Source organism: Siniperca chuatsi, linkage group LG17 (assembly GCF_020085105.1).
Source record: "Siniperca chuatsi isolate FFG_IHB_CAS linkage group LG17, ASM2008510v1, whole genome shotgun sequence".
Lineage (NCBI taxonomy): Eukaryota > Metazoa > Chordata > Actinopteri > Centrarchiformes > Sinipercidae > Siniperca > Siniperca chuatsi.
In genome coordinates this window covers 9,031,470-9,055,855 of record NC_058058.1, presented here as the reverse complement: position 1 = coordinate 9,055,855, position 24,386 = coordinate 9,031,470, and the positions used below count along the sequence as shown (strand labels likewise).

General features: G+C 39.2%; 1 long non-coding RNA gene across 1 annotated transcript in view; it reads left to right on the top strand.

Annotated features, from left to right (window-relative positions):
• The window catches only part of LOC122863830, a 49,770-nt gene extending 26,279 nt beyond the window's left edge, over window positions 1-23,491 (top strand). The window contains exon 2 of the long non-coding RNA XR_006375095.1: window positions 23,041-23,491. This is a non-coding gene — a long non-coding RNA (uncharacterized LOC122863830). The remainder of the gene's footprint in view (window positions 1-23,040) is intronic.
• The last annotated feature ends 895 nt before the right edge of the window (window positions 23,492-24,386 follow it).

Here is a 24,386-nt window from a genome sequence, read left to right as displayed (position 1 = left end):
TGATACAATGACTTAATGAAGCCGTCTTCTTCAAAGAGTGAAAAATGTTTTTCCTCATAAAAGTTTCAGGATGTTGCCACAAACAGCTTTTGTAGTCAGGCCCAACTTCCATGTTGCAATGATTTTTAAGTTATTTTGGGGCGTTATGGTTAAAAATACCACTTACTACAGACGCTCTCCTTCACTGTCTGAAGATGTGCCACAGCAAATCCAGTAACCTCTTGTTTCCCAAGGTGCCACCATGAGTTATGTTTAGATGAAGTCACACAGAGGTTGTGACCCTGAGCAGACAGCGGGTCACAGCCCCAGTGACCTGCTTACATTTCCTCTGTATACATGTTATTATTCAGGTATGCAGGGAAGAGACGGGGATTGGGTTACAGTGGACTACCCATTCATCAAGGCAATGAAGAGAAAGAGAGTGAGACAGTGAGACCACGGGATGATAAATACCAGCAGGAGCCATCTATGAACCACAATAGCAGCCCAAAAGCCACAATATTAAACACACAGTGATGGAGGAAAAAAATAAGGAGTATGACAGAAAGTACAAGGAAATGAGAGAGCGATGTGGTGAAAAAATGACACAGATACCCAGCAGAGAGCCTGTCAGATCTGAGACCTATTGGCACAAATCAGTGCCGTCAGCCCCCTGCCTTAGCAGACCACAAGACCTGCAAGCTAATTTATAGATCGGTTTAGGTTTTCCGTGGCAGCCTAGAACCTCTCGCTCTATTATATAATCCTTTGGGAAAGGAGCAATTGTGACTGGAACGTTATTAGCCCGTTCTTTTTTTGCCTTCTGGGTTGTACTTTTACAAAGTATTCATGTTGAAAATGTGTCATATTCTTTAGTCCTAGCCACTTTATATGTATAATAGCCATGAATACATCGTTAACTAAATGGCGGTTTATCTATAATAATCTCATGAGAATGCATACACTTGAAGCAGTAATGCTTTGTTTATTTCAGGGCATCTCTAATGCTTCATCTCCTACGCACATTCAGTGGCTCTTAAAAGCCCCCATGCTGCAGATTTTGTTGCAGGTATATGAATATTCAAGATCCAAACAATTTAAGTAGTTTATGAATAATACCAGCTGTATACAAAGCCATTTTCTGACTCATTGTCATTTGTCATACCCCTGCAAACCCCTCAGCACGGTTTATTGCTCTTTCTCTCTCTCTCCATCTGCCTATAGGGCCGATCCAGTAGGCAGCTTCTTCAGGAAGAGAATAGACAGATTTAAACACTGCTCACTGTCCTGGCTGACTGCCCAAGCCCCAGGATGACTTCATAAATTCATGGAATTTAAAATCCCAGGATAAAGACAGTGGGAGAAAAGGAGAGGAGGAGGAACTAATGTCAGTTGAGTTACTAGGTAACAACAATGATGTAGCAAGAGGGATGATGAAGAGTGGAAATGAGGTAGAAAAGGCTTAAAAGTACACTTAATGATACTTGTATTGTGACAGTAACAGTAGTGTGAGGGTTGGGCAGTGATACTGTAGTTGTCATAGCAGCAGTGGTTTCAGTTGCCCCTGGTTCCGGAAGTGAAGAGACCCATTCATTTTTCTCCATAGACAAAATACTAAATTACCCACCACGTGCATTTCAACAAGAAGCATCCAAACAGAGTTTAAAATTCTATGTGCCGCTAATGGTGGATGGAACCTAAAGATTACAGGTTTGAGAAAAATTATACAAATACAATCAGCAGCTTAAATCAATTCACTTTTGAATTCTGGGTCAAACTTCAGCAACAGAGGCACTGTGTTTTGTTCCAAACTGCAAAAAGAGTTTTGAATTCACTACTTCACTGATCTGCACATCTGACTGGCTTGTTCTCCATTTCAGCGGCAGCTTTCACTCATGGGTAATGCAGTATTTAGAGCCACAACAGTACAATAAAGGTGATTGGAACTTTACCAAAATCAACAGCAGCATTTCTTTCCAGACAAGCATTGTGTCACAATTACATACTATATACTAACTATATACAGTATGTACTATATACTAATCTTTATAGTATACTGTTTTTGCATTGTGGGGGAATGGTGTACATCAACAGCACACTCAAAACCAGAGTCTCTTGCTTACAAAGGCATATTTACACATACCTTGCACAGAAATGAAAACCAATTACCACATATAATATGCTATATAACAGCATGATAAAGTTTCCCTTTTGAATAATATATAGCACATGTGCTTGTTGTGCTTGTAAATGCAGCTTCATGTTCTTGTTTAGATGGTTTAGCTCTGGGATCATAGTATTACACTGTAGCAGAATGCTTTGGAGTACCTCTGCGCACAAGTGGTTCTATAGTGATATGCATACAGCCCCAAGTAATTATCAATTGGAGAAATGATGTATGTCCTTAATGAATGTTTGTGTGTGTGTGTGTGTGTGTGTGTGTGTGTGTGTGTGTGTGTGTGTGTGTGTGTGTGTGTGCATGCTGCCTTTGGGTCAACTCTCTTCAGCTAGTGGTCCCTTGCAATCTCATTAAATGTGGTTTCTGGCAGGGAGCATAGTGCTGCACATTCTCAGGGTGTGGTGGTGCTGGCTTAAATTTCACATTTCTATGAGTGTGCATGTGCATGCAGCCATGTGTGTGTTTGTGTGACCATGTGTGCGCATGTGTTTGACTGCTTATTAGCTGTAGATGCCATTCAGCACTCTGATTGATCCCACTGGTTGGCCTTCCACCAAACACATACTCTGGTTTTAATAACCTGGACATACACAACCCAGTTTTTTTTAAAGCTGCCTGCATATGCCTACATGAGTGTGTATCCTGCAATATGTGTATATGTGTAGCAGGCACAGATCTTTAAATAAAATGTACAGCACGCTGAAAAGGAGTCTGGAAATTAACGTAAAACAATGCTGCCTGAAAGAAATTGAAAAAGCAGCCAAGGCAATTTGAGTCTGGAAGCCTTGTGAAATATTGGCAAGGAGGAAATTATTTAATACAGTCCTCTTCCTGCTCCTGAGCCACTATCCTAATGCTTTCTTCTTGTGTTATTTTCCCGCTTGTGTGTGCTGAAAACTGTTCCCTTGTCTCTATCTCTTTGTGTCCCATTTTTCTGTTTGCTGCTCCCTCCCTCCCTCATGGCTCCTCTCTTCATCTCTCCTTCTACGGCTGGTTCACCTCAGTAGAAGTTCATATTTTTCGTGTGTCGGTGTGGAGACTGCCACTCTGGCGCTACTTGTTGGGAGCATCTGACAAAATAGAGCCACATCTGTGGGTGTCAGAGGCCTGTGATGTCTGAAGCAGCAGAGTATAAAGCTCTCAGAGAGCAAGAAATTGTTTGGCCTGTGACAGTGACACACTCAGACACACTGTTTAGATAGGACAAAGTGGCAATGCTCTTCCTGATATAGTTGAAATTCTCAGACAATGCCGGGTCATGAGAAAGTCAAAAACTCCTTTTCAGCTCTGAGTTTGTAGGTATGGTCAGTCACGTTAGTCTGCGGTCATAAAGCAAGAGGAAGCTCCATGACTCTGTATAATAAGTGAAATAACAAGCAGAGAAGTTTAGAAGTACTGAACCACCCTTCTTAAGTATCATTGAGCAAGATGTTGAATCCCTGCCTTGTGCTGTAACCTCAAGCAAGTAAATTAATGTTTTTTTACTCCCCTAAGTATCACATATTACTAACATTTTTATTATTAGACTGTTATTTTAGAAAGAGAATACATTTAACATCAACCAATTAAAATCAGTGTTCCATAGCACAAGTCAGAACATGTTACCAATTACATAACCCCTTTTAAAAAGGAAAAATGCTAAGTTTAACAAGAAGTGTCTTTTAATAGAAGACTGGATGTGTCTTGCCAAATAAACCTTTCATTAAATCTGGACACACTCACAGTAATGCTTCTAGCATAGATACACTCATATGTAATAGTACACTGCATTGTATAGTTCAGTTGTTCCGGACCTTTTTAGGTTTGTAACCCCATAAATTGAAGCAATGTCCACCTGTGACCTAGTACCATTTGTTATATATGGCTATGGGTTATGACCAGGACAACCAAAGAGTGATTTTCCCCCAGTTTTATTTAAAAAGTTTTTAAAAGGTAAAATTATCCAGTAAGAAAAAAAGATGAAGAATATCTGAAAAAATAAACATGATTTTGTGTAGCATTAATGATTTATTTTTTGCTTTCCTATCCCATTAATTGACTCACGATCCCAGAAATTTATCTTGTGACCCCTTTTTATATATTTCATAATAATAATCTAAACCTAAAATTGGAGATTATGTGCATACATGTAGCACCTTTTTCCACTCAACCCCCGCTATCTATATATATCTGTGGTATTGTGACATTTAGACAGATACGGTTTCTGTATGTGGCAGGAAATGCAGTCCAGGTGAGTTTAGAGGTGCAGACAAGGTCAGTGTAAACAACCAGTGAGCAGCTGTGGAAAAAAGCTAACATGACTGAGAATGTGAAGCAGTGGTGTGGTGAGGCGCCAGCTCGAGTAGCATCACAGCAACAGGGCACACACACACACACACATATAAATTAACACTCTAACCCTCATAACTACACATTCGCACTTGAATTCGGACATACACACTCACACACACACATACCAGGTGTGCACTTGACACATGGTGATAATGACATGCAGGCATGACTAATACACAGAGCCTTACTGGTGAGAATAGGGGTAAGCCTTGGCATATGGAGATCATCACTCACATCTAGAGAGCTAGCGATAGCGGTGGGAGAAGATCTATTATTTTCTATGAGGACCTGGGCTCTGGCCTCTCAGTGCCAGAGCACATCACAGGCAATCACTTACTCTAAATAAGCACACCAAGAGCTGATTAAAGGAGAGAGGTTGAGAGAAAAAACACAGATGGATTGTTGAGAGCAAGAGAGAGAGAGAGTTAAACTACATGAATCATTGTGAGAATTGCAAGGAACGAAACATCACACCTCAGTGGTTGCTCACTCATCTGATCCAGGAATCCACATGAAGCAGGTAGTGTCTGATGGGACCAGAGAGGTGTCGTACCAATTTATTTGACAGGGCCTCGGCTGAGTCACCGGCATTTTAAACTCGCCTTTTATCTTCAGATCCGTCCTTTCCACAAAAGGGCCCCATCGCTCAGCGACCCCCCTGAATAAGATAAGCAAGGAAGATCAGAGTCAGATGAGCAGAGGAGAGGAGAGGATGAAAGGATTAAAGAGAGGAAGAGGAGGGGAAGTGTTAGATCTATGAGTATAAGAAAGGTGCTGTCATTACTCAACAACCCCTGCTAGGAATATTCAGGGTGAAGCAGCTCTTACACAGCAGGGCCGTACAGGGCTGGCTTTGATTTGAAGGCAGGAGATATAGCACACTTTAACAAGCAATCCATATGTGAGACCATTTTTGCATGCTCATACTCACACACCAACATTTTCTCCTATGAATTATGCTCATATGTAAATATTTATCTTTGGAAAAATATGCTTTGGGCAGCACGTATTTCTTTTTGGAAAGTCACAGGGCTCAGTCAAACATAGGGATGTCGGAATTACGTTTTGTTTTAAAAAATCCTGATACTTTAATAATCAGCTGCTGATACTGAGTCTGATTTGTTTGTCCATTGGTCAGTCCACCACTTTGATCCAGACTGAAATATGTCAACAAGTATTGGATGGATTACCATTGAACTTTGCGCAGACATTCACGGCCCCCAGAGAATGAAGCCTCCTGACTTTGGTGATCCCCTGACTTTTCCTCTGGCACCACCAGCAGGTCAAACTTTTCACTTATTCTATGAAATAACTCAACATCTACTGGATGGATGGGCACAACATTTTGTACAGACATTCATGGTTCCCAGATGATGAATCACAATGATTTTGGTGATCCTGTGACTTTCGCTCTAGTGCCACCATGAGATTGATAATTGTGCTTAAGACTGAAATGTCTTGACTACTATTAGATGAATTGCCATAAAGGTTTTTTCTAGATATTCATGTGCACATCTGGATTACATGTAATACGTTTGGCTATCCCCTGACTTTTCATCTAGCGCCATCATCAGGTCATAATTTGAATTTGTCATTTATATTACTTTCAAAAATACTTTCAAATTTTAGCATGCTAACATGCTAAACTAAGGTGATGAACATGGTACTTATTATACCTGCTAAACATCAACATTTTAGCATTTTCATTGTGAGCATGTTAGTATGCTAAAGTTAGCATTTAGCTAAGTAAGTACAGCCTCACAGAACCACTAGCATGGCTGTAGAATCATAGTCTGGTTATTATATTTTTGTTCATTTTCCCCTATGAAGCTGCACAGTGCATAGGCAGTGTAAGTCAATTGTTAAGCATTATGTTTGACAGCAGAATCGCCCCGCTTGCACAAAATATAACTTGCATCACAGGTTTTCTTAAATATTTTGTATGCCATGGTATTTTGGATGACATCTGTGGATGTGTTGTGGCAGGGAGGTTTGGAGAGGATTTAGGGAGCCTTTCTTCATCTCCAGCATAAACAAAACAGTTTCAACTAACTTTTGAGTTAAGATAAACCTGCAAAACACCACAAAAAAAAACACGCAAAGCCACTGCAAACAATGTGTGGGGTGAGGGGGTGTGCCCAGCGGCCTAATGGCTTAGTTTTTCTTCAGATAGAACATTAACATTTAACTTATCTATAAAAAGACAGAAAGATCACGTGACTAGACGACCAAACCAAAACATCAGTTTGTTCACCTCATGTCCTCACACTTAACTGTTTCAATCACATGCTTCACCCTAACAGTACTGTACATTCTTGGATTAATAGCAGTCATGCCACTGCAGGTCATAATGTGGGTGATTCACTGTTTTCTTATTATCCCTTTAGCATTCTGCTAGTGCTAATCTAATAGCAATGGCTTTTAAGGTTGTTCCAAACAAACTCCACTGCTTTAGTGCACACAACACACATTACAACTCACGTCATTATTCTTTGTGTGTGACACAGAATGATGTTTATTGCTGTCTAAACAGAGGACAAAAACATGCATTTTGTTCCATAAACCAGATTTTAATTTGTTGGATAAACCTGGGGTTGTCATGGGAACAGCACAGCAGGCCCTGAGAAGACAACATTACTAATAGGAAACATCATTCTCCATCCACGTGTTCAAGGGTATGGCTTTTGTTATCCAGTTGGGCCTAATAGAGTAATTGCATTGCTTCGATTCTCTCTATAGTTGAGGAGTGAATTGGCTCAAAAAGCTGCACAAAACAACTGTGTTTATAGGACTTATGATATTATGCAGTAATAGATGCTGATTCCATCATTTATTCCATCACTTCCATTAACAAAAACTTTATTGAGACGTCAATTGAACTTTCACAATAAACCGAAATCAGCAGCTTCTTTATGTGTTTCCCTTAGCCTTAGCATCCTCATATGTGAATGGTGGATATGGCATACTTCTGTTAATGATGTGCCTGATGATAAGGAGGATTAACAAAATGTTTAACAAAGCTGTCAGTTGGCTAGACACGTTAGCAAAATAACAAAAGACATTGAACAAGTCCATAATTATTTTGGTGGCACACTCTGGACTCCTCCCCGTGTGTGAACTTCCACAACACTGAGTCACCCTCCATGATTAAGTGGTTGTTAAACCTATAGGCAGGATTATCAGTAGGATAATGTCTGTTTCCCTGCTACATTAATTCAAATGTTAAATAAATCAAATTTAGGGGAAAATGTTTCAAGGGAATTTGTGATCTATATGAAACATCCCATGATTAAATTCTAATTTCCAGTTGCAGGCGGGCAGTCTGATAGTTATATCTATTTCTACAGGTTTATCACTGCAGACGGAGAGAGGGGAGATGGGGTAGGGGGGTGGATTAATGTATTCATTATGGGGAGGATACGGCTTATTACAGTTTTGACGCTGTAATCCAGCATTCTGGTAATGAAGCTACAACCGCCCTGATTGGCTGTTTTTAATTGCTCTGACAGAACAGAGCAAATACAATGGTCGTGTCCTAAAGCTTGGTGCTGTGTGACAAGCCATATCCAGCATCTATAAACATTTAGCAATGAATTCAATGTGTGTACTGCTGATAAACAGTCAACAATTAATGGGATTAGTTGACGGAAACTTTGGACAGTAATGGAATGAATAGGGTTGATTTATGGTCAGAGTTTTAGTTAAACAGAGAGAGAAAGACTGGGAATACTGTTACAGTTTATTTGTGAAAAATGCCAGACTCTAAATTGCTTGTAGATGTAAGTGTGAATGGGTGTCCTGTATTCACCAGCTAGTTGCTAACTTTACACACATTAAGAATATTCAAACATTCACATTTGTGTATTCTTGTGATGAAAATGTATAAATAAAGTTGTAAAAAAAGAAAGCCTTAAAGTCAATAATAGTTCAATACGACATTATAGAGATTACATTTTTCAGTTCAAAACAGCAGAGAGCACATGCCCTGCAAAGAAAATCAGGTATGTTCCTGTGGAAATCCTTAACAGGCCAGAAGATACACAGCTGAATTGTCTTACATAAGCTCTGCTCTTCTAAAACAACTTTTTTTTGGGGGGGGGAGGGGTATTAAACAGAAATAAAACATCTAAAATAATAAACAGAAGGGCAACAGAACATATACTGTAAACACATATAAGGTAATCTGTAAGAACCAGAAGGGACTTATTCATTTTAAAATGCTTTCTTTGGAATCTTATTTTTTTAAACACCCCAACATGTGGACTTGTAATGCAACATATCACTTTTATTATGTCTAATATATATTGTGTGATTGTTATTTTATTATTATTATGTATAATTATCTAAGAAAGAAAGAAAGACAGTTACATTGGCTACACAAAAAGAAAATGCTAAGGCAAAAAAAAAGAATGCAGTACTGAAGAGAAAGTGCTGCTGCAGCATGTCACATCTGGTAATGCCCTCATGGTGCAGTTTAACAGCAGGGCGATAACAGGGGTGACTGTGGTGAAGGGGAGAGCAGGCAGTACTTTATCAAGGGTTGAGATGGAACAGCAGTGGCGATACAGAGGTGGTGGTGAGATTTGGAGGACAGAGGAAGCAGGAGGAGAAAATGTACTATAGGAGCATGAAGGCGGAGGAGGTGAGGGAGTGTGTTGAGATAACAGCGGTGATGGTGGTATATGGTAGGAGCAGGAGAGGAGTTTATCTGAGCCACTGAATGTCCTCCATTGTTGAGGTCCCAGCTTGCTGGCCTCCACGCAGATGTGCTTCAGAGGACAGAGGAGAATAGGGGAGGAATTTGACAATCTGTAAAGCTATCTCTCAATCTTCACCCACAGCTGCTACCAGCCGGCTTCCCTCCTCCTGCCTTCACTCTCTCGGAGTCTGTGAAGCCATTTGAAGTGTCAATCAATTGACATGGTTAGAACAAAGCACACACAAACATGCAAAGTAAGCACTAGGGGTGTTCAGAGAGGTTAATATTTGTATTTCTATCTGTAAAAATATTTCTAATAAGTCAACCTTTATAAAGGGTTTATAAGTTGTAGCTAACTCTCTGTAAAACCACAACTTGTCATTTAAAATATTTTTTTCTGTGTACGAATTCAACAAATGAGAGACTGCGTGTCACTTAGTGCGCTCTAGAGGCGCTGGTGTATTTTTGAACTTTGGAAAGAGCCAGTCTAGCTGTTTCTCCCTGTCTCCAGATGTGCTAAGCTAAGCTAATCGACTCCTACAGTAGCTGTAGCACTATACTTAACGCACAGCCCTCAGAGTGGTATCAATCTTCTCATCTAACTCTCGCCAAGAAAGCGAATAAGCTTAGGAATGTCAAACTATTCCTATAAACAAAAACATTTTAAGCTACAAGACAACAAAACATACTACATGCCATCTTGAACAGTGTCTCCCACCCACTCCATAACGTGCTGGTCAAACAAAGGAGTACCTTCAGCAGAAGACTCATCCCCCCAAAAAGCACCACAGAGCGCCACAGGAAGTCATTCCTGCCTGTGGCCATCAAACTCTTTAACTCCTCCCTCTAAGTGTCAGTCTATATGACCCTAAGTCATTAAACTGGACATTGATCATTAACATCTCTGCAGTAATTGACATAATATGCAATATTCTGTGTCAATACTCCTGTGCAATACACTCTTTTCAGTTTAAAATTCTCTATGTATTGATATTTATTCATGCTTATGTTACTGCTGTGCAATATCCTCCATCTCATTATAATCTTAATAAGCTACACTTAATGGACAGTTCATGCACTATTACTTTATACCGTATTATTATCATCAATCGGTAAACCCACTTTGTACTTCACACTTATTTTAATTTTATACTTATACCCACTTGGTACTTAATTTATTTTCTGACCTGTATTATAGTGTATTATATTTTTTGCTTAGTACTTCTATTCCTGTGTGCACTGACGTGATAGTGAGCTGCTGTAACAAAAGAGTTTCCCCTCGGGGATCAATAAAGTATTTCTGATTCTGATTCTGAAATACAGTATAGGATTTCTTAACAATCTCCATCTCAGTACAACTGCTGTTTATTTATCCTGTCACTTGATGACTTGGAATTACTTTGGTGTAGGCTAGGGTGCTACTTTACTCTGCACTAAGCTTGTTTAAAGGAAAATGCATGGCTATGCTATAACACTGGGCTCCAGTTGAATTTGCATTAACAATGTCCATGTTTGCTTATTTTTGTGTCTCCTGGGTTTGATTTTCTGACACGCTGGTGTAAAACGATACTAAAAAAATTGCTAACCACCACTGAAACAATTAAGCCTGCTCTTATAATTGAGCATCAGGAAACAATACAATTCTTAAATAGAACAAAGGAAATTGTTCACCCCCTAAAACTGACAGCCTCAACCTTTGACTTCCTGTACCTTGTGTGCTGTCGACCTGTTTGGAAGAGGATATGACAAATCTCATAGAAAACTACCTGCCAGCTGAGCCCCCATCCTATAATAAGTAATTTATTTTGTCCAGTTGCTATGGACACGGATGGCACAGAACTAGACCTGGGCAGTGGTAATCTGTATGTGTGGATAAAGGGCAGTTACTGTGACACTGCTGTCACTGCTCTGATAATAGGCTGGTTGGCTGGCAGGTAACAAACAGCAAACACACAACACACATGCAGTATCCTGGCTTTGGCTATCATGCTTAGTGGTAATAATGCGATTGTACTCACCAAATTTAAACAAAGCCCCAGGTCTTATTTGGAAGAGAAAATAAGCCATATTGGAAAATTTGGGTATTGTAGAGAATAAGCAAAGCAGAGTTTTCACTGTAAACTAATCTGTGTCCATTCCTATATTAAACTTTGGTGATGTCCTGTCCCCTTTAGTTTTTGACCAATCAGTGGTTTCATACAGTGATGTAAAAGTGCATCACCTCTCACGTTCACGCTCTAACAATAACGTTCAAACCAGATTAGTTTATAATACAAGTTAAAGCTCCCCTGTGGCATGAACACATCAGAGTAAAGTAGATTATTTGTATTGTTGCGAGTTTGTCATATAATACCCCATCTCTTTTGGTCTCTGTCACCTACGATATCTTTTATATATTATTTTTTAATCATCACAGGCTAACTATGTGCAGCACCCCATGAGAAGTAATTGTTGTATAATATTGAAATAATAATTGTATCAACGTTTGCACGTATAATGAAGTATTGCTGAGGATTTGTTTTGCAAGTTGTGTTTATTTTTATTGTTATGTCGATAGTTTTTACTTACTGTTTCTACAGTGTTTATTGTCTTAATCTGCAGGACAATAGAGTATTTTAAGATGTATGTTCATTCACTCTGCACAGGATACAGTGTGGTTACAGCTGTAGAGGCACTACAGTATTATGAGCATCCTGCTCACTATACCATAACATAGTTAAAACTGGATTAAATGCTTGAAATATATTTAGCATTGCACATCCATCTAGGTGTCATAGAGTGTTATACTGTAGAGATGATTAGAGATAGCATATATACAGTATATAACATTGCTACAACATTTTTTTTCAAAGATTATGTTTTATTCTTCTAATGTGTGCATATATGAACATTTTTACTGGTGGTCCATGTAGTGAGAGCAACTGCTTAAGAAGACATTTTGCCCCTTGTTCTCAAAATGGAGGCATTGTTCCTAAACTATCCACTGCGATTTAAATGTAAAACCAGGAAGCACTGGTGTTTCCTTGGTGCATGCTGTCACATGGTGAGCACAGTTGTTCCGTTTACACGCTGTGGCCTCAGCAGAGGATTAGCTGTACAATAACAGACCCTGTGTTACACACACACACACACGACATACATGATACAGGCATATCCTATAATGACAGGAAAGGACAGATGAAGTGTTTTTAATTTCTAGCCACAGTTTCACTCTCCCATCAGCCCCTCTTTCTTCTCCCTCTTCACATGGAGAAAAACAACTATTACCAATTTACCTTGAGCTCTGACACTTTCCTAAACTGCTACCACTTCTCCTGTGATGAACTCTGACCTCCTGACAGCGCGGCTACTGTTGAACTACATACACAAGCATGTGTGCGGTGACATGCGGTGACATACAGGACATACGCTGACAATTGGACAACATCCCCAGCTTTCTGTTGCTTTCACCTTCACAGCTGCTAAGCCTTGGTGTGTACATTACATTAGGCTAAGCCATGTGAAGTGTCGTGTTCGTGTGTGTGTGCATGAACATGTATGCACAACCATGTGTGTGTGTTTTGCCAGTGGCACATGTTTTTCAGCCTTGTTGCCACACCTATCCAAAGCAGATTTAGCAGTTGCCTTTGACTCCTGGGGTCAGGGGAAGCGTGTGAGAGAGAGATCATTTGCACCACACACACATAGATACACACTGACCACACACTAATGGTTAAAAGGAGAAGAAATGGAGGAAGATATGGAACAAAGGGAGGAGAGGAGCAGATTGGATGCTAAAGCAGAGAGGAACGGGGTCTTGCTAAGCCACGGCGCTCTGCTCTTTAAGGGATGTGGAAATGAATATGAGTCTGCCACGTAATCAGCTTATCCCGGGACCTTTCTCTGTGCCTCGCTTACGCAACGCTCACACCATCTGAGAGCCTTTCATTTAGTTTTCATTTAGTGGGCTGAAAGGCTGATATGCTACATCCACTGGCTGGCTCACCACAGCTGGGCTTAGCCACATACATCCTACTCTAATCATGCCTGCTGCTGTATAACTGTGCATGTGTGGGTGGAATTGAGCTAGGTAAGGGGTTATGAGAGGTTGTGTCCGTGTGTGTGAATTTTTGCTTGAGTGTTTTTACAATCTGTAGATTGTGTGTGTGCGTGTTGCATGTGTGCTGCATCAGCTGCATCCTGCTGCTATGCCAAGTACATCTTTCCATCTTGTTGAAAGGACTGAAATACGACATGTTCCTTTGACGTTCCTTTAATGCATCACTGACTCGCTGTTTTAATAAGTAACAAATCACTCATGTTCTCAATGTTTCTGCCTCTGCATTAATGCATTTATTTACTTTAAACAATGGCATCATCTACGCCAACTTTTAAATAAACAGAAAATGGATCACAATCATGGAAAAAATATTCTTAATTGTTAGTTTATTATACACAGCAGTCAGCGTTTTTATGATTTATAACTGGAAGACACAAGCCATTATAATTCTGGATTTAGTATCTTGTTACAACTAATTAGAACTGGTTAGAACCGACTTCGTAACTGTCTACCCATCACTTCTTTTTTGCAGCAGCATGGGTAAAAGCTACCCTCTTGGAATACGATTTATTCTCGGCTCCAGCTGCCCTTTTCACTTTATTTTTTAATGAATTTATCATCGCAGATACACGGTTTGCTCCTTAACCCAGCGAGCAACCATGATGCTTTGCTTCAGCTGCTTTTATGAAACTACTTAAAACCCATCTTTTCCAGAAGTCCACATGAGCGCTTTTTTTTCATCTTTTACAAAACTTGTTCGGCAAAGCGCTGTCAACACTGTCACTTCTATGACAAACAGCATAAGTAAATAAGCACAGTTAGAGCAGAGCAAAACTGCATGTCTGGGTAACTGTCTTAACAACACTGGCTTCTTTTCTTTTTTGTTTGGATTGGAAGGGACCGACAGTACTCACTGTACTAAGTCTGAATGGTAACAGTAAACATTTTAACTTAAAAAAGAAAATTCATGATATTTAAAAACAAGGTTTTAATTATCTTATGCAGAAATATTTTAAAGCACAAGGAATCCTCTAAGATACAGTAGTAAAACACAAAGATGTGTCTGCTAGGCACAGGCCTTTAAACAAGTCTTGAATAAAAACACCACTTTTGTGGTGAATGCTGGAATGGATAGGCAGCATGCTGACAGGGGGGGAAAAGTACCTCTAACCTGTATTTATCCAGTTAAAATGTCTGATTACACATGCTCCTTCTTAGCAATGCCCTTCTTCATCATTTAATACTAGCTGCCTCGTACAACCACTGTGTTCTCGACTGGAGCAAGTCAAGGTTTAGTGTTTTGCCTGCCTGGTGGCATTAAAGCGTGACTTTGGAAAGAGGCAATAACACAGTCTTTCACATACAAATGAAAGGTTGAATTGATTGGCAATAAAACGCACCCTTGTACTGAAACTGTGTCAGTTTGCTGATTTGACGACTCTTCTCTACTTGTGCTGCTGTTAAACAGCGTTTTAGCATTATCCCTTAATTTTCACTTGGTGGCCACTGTTCAGCAAAAACTATGAAGTCTTGCTTTAAATATTGGTGACAAAGACAATGTTTTTAATCACTGTATTGCAACCCTGTTTCCTAGAAATGATGTTTATACAGTACTAAATTTTTACCCCAATTATGTTGTGTGACAAACATAATCACTGCCTGGATTATGTTCAGAGACAATGTTTTCTGAGTGAATGAAGCGCTACATTTATCAACATAACACTGGGCTTGGACACCAGAGTTTTGGGTTTGCATCCAGAGTCCTGTGTGTGGTTAGATTTAGGTATTAAAAGCACTTTGGGTAAGGTTAGGGAAAGATCGTGGTATTGGTTAAATGATAATAAAAACATTGTGTCTCAAGTCACTATGGACTTTTTCTGTATAAAACCAAGATCTTTCCCTAACCTTAACCAAGAGCTCTGAGTGCCTAAACATAACCATAAAAAAGTGGTAGCGGATATTGTGTTGCAAGATCAGATATTTTGGCAGAAAACAAATAAAATACAGTGGCAGTGACATGGTAAACATTTTTATGACTTGCCAGATACATTAATTAATAACATTTTTATTATTAAGGTAATCGAAAACATAATCCTGGCCGGTTTATGCATAATGTTTCCTTAAAGACGTATATAAAACCATAATTTCCAGGAGACAGGGTGGTGTATTGTTATAAAATTCATCTGTATGGAGGAGTGTGATGAAACACACAGTACATTTATTCTGGTTGGAGACATTTTCCACAGTTTGCTACTGATCGTTTGTGGCTTCACACCTCTTGGCTGACAGTACAAGCAGCAATTAATTGAATCAACTCAGTCATTCATATATTCATGTTCATAAATATATGAATGACTTCTCCAACCCTACTGGTCTCCACTGCTTCTACAGCATGATGTACTTCCTTCTTCCTTTCTTCTTTGACTCTGAAGAACTGAAACTAAAACTTGGCATTTAACACAGTACAGTACAGTATTTTGTGCTACAGTTGCAAGTTCCAATGAATATTTGTCAAATTGTCAGCCAAATAATACACCAAAAACACTCAAATGGACCCATAAATACATTGGCAATAGTGCTAAAAGGACTAAAAGTGCCTTTTCCCCTTTGGTAGGGAAGACAGGGGCGTAGGCAGATATTCTTGCAGTATTGGAAAATCAGCTGAAGTTAATAGAGGGAAAAAGAGAGGGAAAAGTAGGTCTTCCAGTAAATGCAGCTATAGCATTTACCATAGGAGGTGTATTGCATGTATATAATGGTAAAATGGTAATCTCACTCTGTAAACATAAAGTGCTGACGCTAAATACAGATGAAAGAGGAATCATTTGAGTGGAATCTCCCTTTTAAACTAGAACAGAAACCCAGACTCATCCTCTATCCTCTGGTCCACACAAGTGTGTCTGAAGCACCCCCTCACGGTATGTTGATTGGGTGTGATACAAAACCTGAGAGCTTTATTAGGGTCTGTTGGGTGTGCAGCCTAGACAAGGAGTGTTTCAAGTGATGGCACACCCACGTCTCTTGTCTAGAGGAGAAACAAAGGAGTCTTTCTGCTCCCTGGGCAGTTTACCCCACTCTGGTAACAACAGAACCACGCTCCTCATCTATGTGTGTATATACGAGGACTGACTCTCAGCATTGAGCCTCAGACAGTTGGTTGAAATGCATAAGGTAGCCTAGATAAGAAAAAATAGAGAGCAGATACATCTACCAAAGAAGCACCAAGAAAACAAAGTAGCTGAAGTCAAATTAGACAGATTAAGAAATATGTAGTCCTATTTTTTGGTTTGTTATAAAAACCAACATGTAGCAAGTACTTTGATCCTGCTGGTTTGTTGGTGCATTAAAACTGGATTGAAGGTTAAAGTGCATTGGTGTTGGTGTTCTAACACCAGGGGTCTCTTTGAAAGCAAACAGGTCGAAGGTTCTGTTTGTTTGAGAGATCAAAGTACCTGTGACAGATTTTTCTGTCTGAGGATTCACAGGAAATGATGCAACATGTAATCCAGCATTATTGGTTGTAATTTTATCTCACTGACAAAAGCGGCCACAGATTTCTGGGACCTGTAGTATGAGATCACATTTGCCACCAGTAACAACAGGTGTTGCCAAATCAACCAGGACTGAAATCTTAAGGATTATAACTTTAAAGTATTTTTTCAAAAATATTTTCAAAAAAGCTACCATAAGTGTTGAGAGACTGCATGAGCTGATTTTTGTTAGTTTGTTCCCTTACACAGGTGTGTAAGGTAACAAACTAACAAATCAGATCACTTTTTCTGTATAAAAGTTTCCATTACAATTTACTTACATTTTTTGAAGAAATTAGTGACATTAACAAGGTAAAAGTGTGTGTGTGTTACTCTGTGTAAGGCATGTATGGTATTCTCTGACCACCATTTACCTGTCTCTAAACTTCAGCTTGCCCTGCTGAAACTAAATGGGTGTACAGCCTTCCATTTCATAACACTGTAAAAGCCTAATTTGGTGCTAATAGGCCACTGTCTGTTTTTATAAGCAACCACTAGAACTTTACAAGGGAGTGGTTTTCTCTAAGTGCCTTTGCAAGAAGAAGGGTGTAGTTAGATGGATGTGAGGATGGTGGATGTGTGTGTGGAGGGAGGGGGATTTGGTGCTATGGCTCAAGGTGGAGTCAAGGTCCAAACATAACCACTTTGGCAATTCTTGACTAAAAACAAACTTTAATCTGTGACTAGGCCCAAACATAACATTAGAGAGCATAAACAGAAAGGTGGAGCGCAGAATAGTCATTGTGGGAAATGACTTCAGCACTACAGTAAAATGAAATTCATTTCAGATACAACGCTGCAAAACATTGTAGATGTAAACTGCCCTGTGTGTTGATGCAGCAGACTTTCTAGAACAAAGCAAGGCTAACAAAGCAAATAGTGACACAAAAACTGTCATGCCTCTTACTTAAACCTGCAATAACACATTGTTTTGGCCACTGGGGGGAGCAAAAACAAACAGAGTAACATTAGCATTCATTCTGAGTCGTGTTTGTGTCCATCTAGAAAATTAAGTCCAATATTCACTCTTCCTGGGAAATATCTTGCTCTTAAGTTGTTAAGTGCTCTATTATGTTCACCCACTAGTCGCTAACTTTGTCTGTCTGCTGTTTGGTGCTGGGCAGGTAGCGTACAGTGGGATTTTAGAGCTTTTATGTTGGAAACAGGTGCCTTCTGCGGCTGAAAAGGAGGCTATGAGAGCGGTTAGAGTGAAAAAAAATCAGTGAAGTTGTGGGCCGGAAAATCAAAACAATGAGCTGAGAGACGCTAAAACACTGAAGCGCTAAAATGCTCTGTAGAGCTGAGGGGAGCTGCAGTCAGGTGATAATACTCTGTGGGTATGTCACTTCCAGTGGCCCCTTTTATATTACATTTAATCCATTGGTAAGATAAAAATATTGATTGGAGCTGTTTTAAACAAAAAACGAGGATTGTGTGATGTTGTAGGCAGTGTTTGCCACTACTGCCTACTGATGAGATCTCTCTTTTAGTATTGTGAACATTGCTGGTGAGGAAACCGCTGTAATGCAATTACGAAATTATCACGCTGCTGTGATATCATACCAGTAGCTTATTATGGTAAACCAGTCAGTCATGTTCTGTATTTATAGTGAACATGGTATCGTAGCCTACTGAGCGATGTTTTATATATATGTGCACAAATAGATAATGCAACATTATTACTTCCCTTATCCATCTATGGTGGCATTCCTCAAGCATTATGAGTTGATTAAAAAATGACATTTTTGACTCCAATGCTGTGATTTAACTACTTGAAGAACAATCCGGGACTTCTTTGTTTGTCTTTTATATCCTGAACTATGCTGCACAATCTACTGCCAATAAGAGGCTGACATCACAAGTGAGAGGTCTCTATAGCGGTGATTTCTTTTCTTTGAACAACATGGCATCCTAATATAGATTCATGTGATGAGTATTAGACTTGGTTATTCTGTCTTGATTTTACAATGAAGAGAGACAAGGAATGGAGGGAGGCAGGGGAAGAGACAAAGAGGGGAGGCAGAGCATTAGAAGATTATCTGATGTTCCTGTGAAATGAAAGAGATATATTCATATTTTCACGGAAATAGAGGAATAAAAGATTATTCACATTCTGACACCCACTCTTTCCCTCACTACAAATGTGATTTACAGTCAGTCATTACCACTAGCTTCGGGTAATAAGAGAACTGGGGAGATCAGAAATGCATTATCATAAATAGAGAAGCGCTCTGTACCTGAAAACACAGAAAAGTTCCATTAAAGAGTGTGTGAACTCTATGACATATTTGAATAACTAGCAATAGAGAAGCCAGGAGCATATTCAACTCTCATTCCTCTTCTTTATGAAATGTGTCATTGCCTACAACAACTGCTGCTCATCAAAGTAATTGTTGCAAAAAAGGGGTAATATACTCTGACGAGAAGAGAAATGTGCAGAGCCCATCTTCAGCTCTCTGGATTATCAGCAGTTTCAGTATTGCGCAAGAGGTGGACGTATTTATTTTTCATGATGTTTTGGAGGTGAAAAGTGCATCGCAAAGCAATAAGTCAAAACAGGAAAACAGCAGTGCCTGTGAGTGTGTGTAGGGTGTGTGGATGTGTGTGTAACAGTGTGTGTGTGGCTCTTCAGATGACGTTGCTCAGCTTCTTCCTTTGCTTCAGTGTGTCATTTTCTCTTTTCTTTTTTTCTCTCTTCATCTCTGGAATAGGGCCTTGTTTCTCAAAAGCACCTTAAGTCTAAGATGATCTAAAAATCCATCTTACGAGCCTTATTAAGATTAAAGCATCATAATTTAAGATGTTAGAAATGATCGCAATACAATAAGTACCTCCTATCTACAAGGCTAAGGGCATCTTAAGAAGCTGCAGAACCAGTAAGAAAAAACTAAAATGACACGTCACTAAACTTGTTATTGTTTTTGTTCATATTTAAGTCTACTTTTACATGCACACTTATGTTCTCTGCTAAGTTTGATGTAAAATGAAGGATGATGTTTAAATGAGAAAAAAGGAAAATAAAGCTAAACTAAGACACACAAAATTAACTGAACAATTGATCTGCGTCATTGATCTGCCAGTTTCTGTCACTATCGTCCTCCTCTCCCACTCCTCACCAGTAGCCATACTGTATCTTACGGTACGGCGGTGGGAGGAACTATTTTGGCCGCCCCTGATTCCGGAAGTAAAAGTCCCATTTTAAGTCAACATTTTACGTGACTCACAGTTGGAACCCGTCTATGGCTTGGATGGGCATGAAACTCTCCCGGTTTAATCATCAGTACAAAAGATCAACAACTGTGTTCGAAAATATCTTTGATAAAAAGTCAAAGATACAAGCAACCACATCTTTACAGGTTTGTCAAATTTGAGAGACTCAGGACACAGAAAAGCTATAAGCCACAGCCTCTGTTTGGACAGGAGAGGTTCATTAACCTTCCCTCTGACAATAATCATCAATCTCTCATTGCAACATAAAGCCTTTGACATGGAGAGCCTGTTGCAAACTCAATCTTTAAATGACACAAAGTTTAAATGTTTCCCTGCTTGGATGTAAAAATGTAATAGCTGCGTTTTTCAGAGCCTATGTGAAGCTCTAAACAAGAAATCCCACCTCTCCATCTATACTATTAATCCTTTTCTTTTTCTCACCCAGACATCCATTCACCATAAAACATGACTGCATAGCTTTACTTTGTCTTACAAGACCACACATGCTGGGAGTGTATCGATGTGTGTGTGAGGCAGGTAATTGTGTTGTTTGTGCTGAAAGGCCTCTCTTTGACGTCTGACTTCAGTGTGGTCCGTAGTTCTGGTGACAAGTACATTAGTGCCCACATACTGGCTCCAGGGTGGGAAACTAAACAAGGAACAGTTCAATCATTTGGTCCTTTGTGTGGAGCTTCTGAGATGGTGTTTCCCAAGTTGTTTTACCTTTGTAGATTTCTCCCGTAAATCATCCATTACTCTAATGTTTTCCTAAGAAAAACTTCCTGTCAAAATCAAAGAAGGGGAAAGTCTTTCTTGCCACGAAGATTGACTGATTGGTTGATTGATTTGAGTTATTATTATCATGCATAAATAATATGCCCAGCCCAAACAGGCTCACATGACACCATTATTTAGAAAAAGAGACCATAAACTAGAGTAGCAACATGAACATAAATCACAACAAAAAATAAAGAAAAGAAAAAGCCCAGAAACCAGAGTAGCAACAAAAATGACAAATAATACTAAACCAATAAACAATCCTGACATTTTTAGACAAGCTTTAGAAACAAAGGTAGCCAATTTATAAGCATTAAAATTAAACAACCGTTCCATTCTATCATCGTCAGTGCACCAAAACATTTCTGGTATTTTGAACAGACATTTCATTTGCTATAGATCTTCTTAACTTATCATAATAAGGACAATACAGAAGAAAATGTGATTAATTCTCAACCTAATTTGCATAATTCACACAACCTGTTGTCCTCCCGGATGTTTTTAAACATGCCAACTTCAAGGGCCAGAGGAAGGATTCCTGTTTTCAACTGTGCAACTAAAGACCTTTGACTCCTTGATAAGTTTGCTGTAACATAAGATTCAGTGCCATAATTGTGCTTGATCTGAATATATGTTTGTAGATTTGGTTTTAACAAGATATCTTTCTTCAGATCTGGCGAGTAACTTTCGTCTGAGTTGTGTTTATGCTGCATGATAAATTATTACTATACATATATTGTAAATCAGCTTCATAGCATGAAGCTCTGTAGCCCATGGAGAGTTGTGTGATTTACTCCAAAGAAAAACCTTCTTATTGACCCTGTGTTCTGACATATGAAACAAACAATTCTACAGTGTTATCATTTCTCATTTTCGCTTTATTGATCCATGAATCCAACCCATATCACCCTGAACAGCCAAAGTAGGAGCAAACTTATGAACACCTAAAAAACAGAGTGCAGCTCTATTCTATATAGAGACTGCTATTTTACATTCTTTGAAACCCCATATCCCTAAAGCATAATTTAATTTAGGGAAGACACATGCATCATCAAGTTGTGAGTAAGTGAAATGCCCAAGATCTTTATACCTATTTTAAACTTGTTGACAACAGACTCCAATGCTTTCCCAGCAAAATTTTAATTCTGACTTTATAGGTCATTAATTCATCCCGAATAAATCCCAAATATTTATCTTCAGGTGTATATTCCAGTGTTACAGTCCCAAAAGTCACATTTTTCCTACTTCTTGGAGTACCTAGAATGAACTATCTGTGTTTCACAACCTCCATCTGAAACACCAGGTCTTTAACAAATTGAACATATTTTGTAAATCATCTTCAGATTCAGCCAGTAGAGCAATATCATCTGCGTACAACAGAATGCCTAGAGTTAAATTATTCAAATGTATGCCTAAATTAGATTCCTTAATTTTAAGAACCAAGTCATAAACATATATTGTAAATAGGGTAGGAGAAAGAACATCCCCTTGTTTAACACCAAAGGGAGTACTACACCAATCAGTCTGTATATCATTTACTTCTATAAAAGCAACAGAACAACTATACAAGATATAAAAGATATCATCAAAATTAGATGGAATATGATAAATAAATCGGCAAAATCTTGCTCCCATCTTTTAGTACAAACTCTTTCCTACTTTCAGAATATCATTACTTAGGACTTCCAAAGGTATTTTCTGCAATTTATTATTTCCTTCCTAAACTGCTGTGGATTATTGGTTTGTAAGTAATCAAATCTTAATGATTTGGGGTTTGGGCTCCTTATTTTGATTAGATTTTCGAGGTTGACATTTATCCATTTCTAAAATTAACATATCACATGAACTGATTATACCTATATATCTATCAACACTACTCTACTTTTAAAAGTTTCACGTTGTCTAATAAACTCTAACAATGCAGCGTGACACATATTAGAGGATAGAAAATTCTCAGGAAAAGTTCATATCTTCTTTTTATTAGAGCAACTTGATATGTTTTCCTCCCTTATTTGAATACCAACCTTAAATTTTAACATCAATAAGGAGTGATCAGGTAAGTGACATCTTTCTCCAGTGACCAATGAGATCAATACAAGTTGCATCATTACTGTCCATAAGATCTGTTGAGGTAATTATTTTAAAATCAACACAAGATTCCAGACAGTCACAGGATGTTATTATATTGTCATAGCTAGCCACTATGCCCCCCTGATCCTCGTGTTACCCGGTGTTTCCACCCTCCCTTATGTCTCCTGGCTGTCCTCTGTCTGTCATTGTGTTGTTTGTGTTCTAGCCTGGCTTCCTGGGTACCTGCTTGCAGCTGATCACCGGCACACCTGCATTCCATTATTCATCAGTCTCCACCGTTCATATACCAGGCACCTCCACACCACCGACGCCAGATCGTCCTCGTACATGAGTGCGCCACGGCCTATAGTAAGTTACGAGTAAAAGTATTTTCTTCTTGCATGTCGGTAATTCTGATCTCCCTCTGCTTCAGACACGTCGCTGCCGGTGATCACCGCTCCAGACCACTCTACACATTCGGCTTCACCAGTCCACCGCCTGGTTAGTCCAGCTACCACCTCTACACTCGTCAGTCCAGAGCCGGCAACCTCGTCTCCATTCGGAGCGCCGCAAGTTTTCGTCCCCGGCCCGGTCGAGTTCCCGAGGCGGCCATCAACTACGCCGAACTTATCACTACCCACCTACTTTCTGATCAATAAATAATGTGGTCAACTTACCGTGCTCTGTCCCGTGTGTTCTGCGTTTGGGTCCTAAAACCTGGGTTTACGAGATATATAGTCCACCACAGATTTTACTCTTACTCTGATATTGATGTAAAGTCATTATTTGGATTAATTCTGCCATTTTAAACAAAGCATTTAGAATCCCTAAGGAAGTCAAATGATTCACCATGGCTATTACTACTCAGATCTATGGCAACTTTAGGTGGAGTCCCCAATACAATCCTCTTTAAGGACTATTAAATCGCCACATACTGTATGTAAATAGCATCCGTGTCAAAAGAATATACTTGAGTAAGTAGAATTGAAAAATGTATTACAATATCTTTCTTGCCTTCTGGGGACAAATAACAGGAGGAAATCACAAAAATATGCTGCAGATCTCGATGTTCAAACCTCACTCCAATAATACCATTAATGGATTTGTCCACAACTTCAATCTTAAAGTGTTTGAAAAGTTTGTTTTTAACCAGAACTTCAACTCCTCCTGAGCCCTTTGGCGATCTTACTATTTCTGTTATTTCCCAACCAAGAATAGCCATTTAACTCAATTACACTATCACCAGATAAATGTGTTTCATTTAGTGAAATAATATCTAGTTTAAGGGACTGCAGTAATGAAGTTCTGAGCTTACAATTTGAAGTAGCCCATCCATTTATGTTCCAGTGAACCAAAGACAAACAAGAAGAATCACTTGTGCTGAAGGGTTGGGCTGCAGCTTCTCAAGGTCTCCATGTTGTAGTCGTTTGGTCACCTGTTGCACCTGCTGCTGCCTCAGGTGAACCTCGCTTAATGAGCCTTCCATATACTGTATGTAAAAATCCTTCCCAGCGGCCACCTTTTCCCTCACCGAAGCAAACTTTCAACTTTCACCACTTGGGGCCTGGGCCT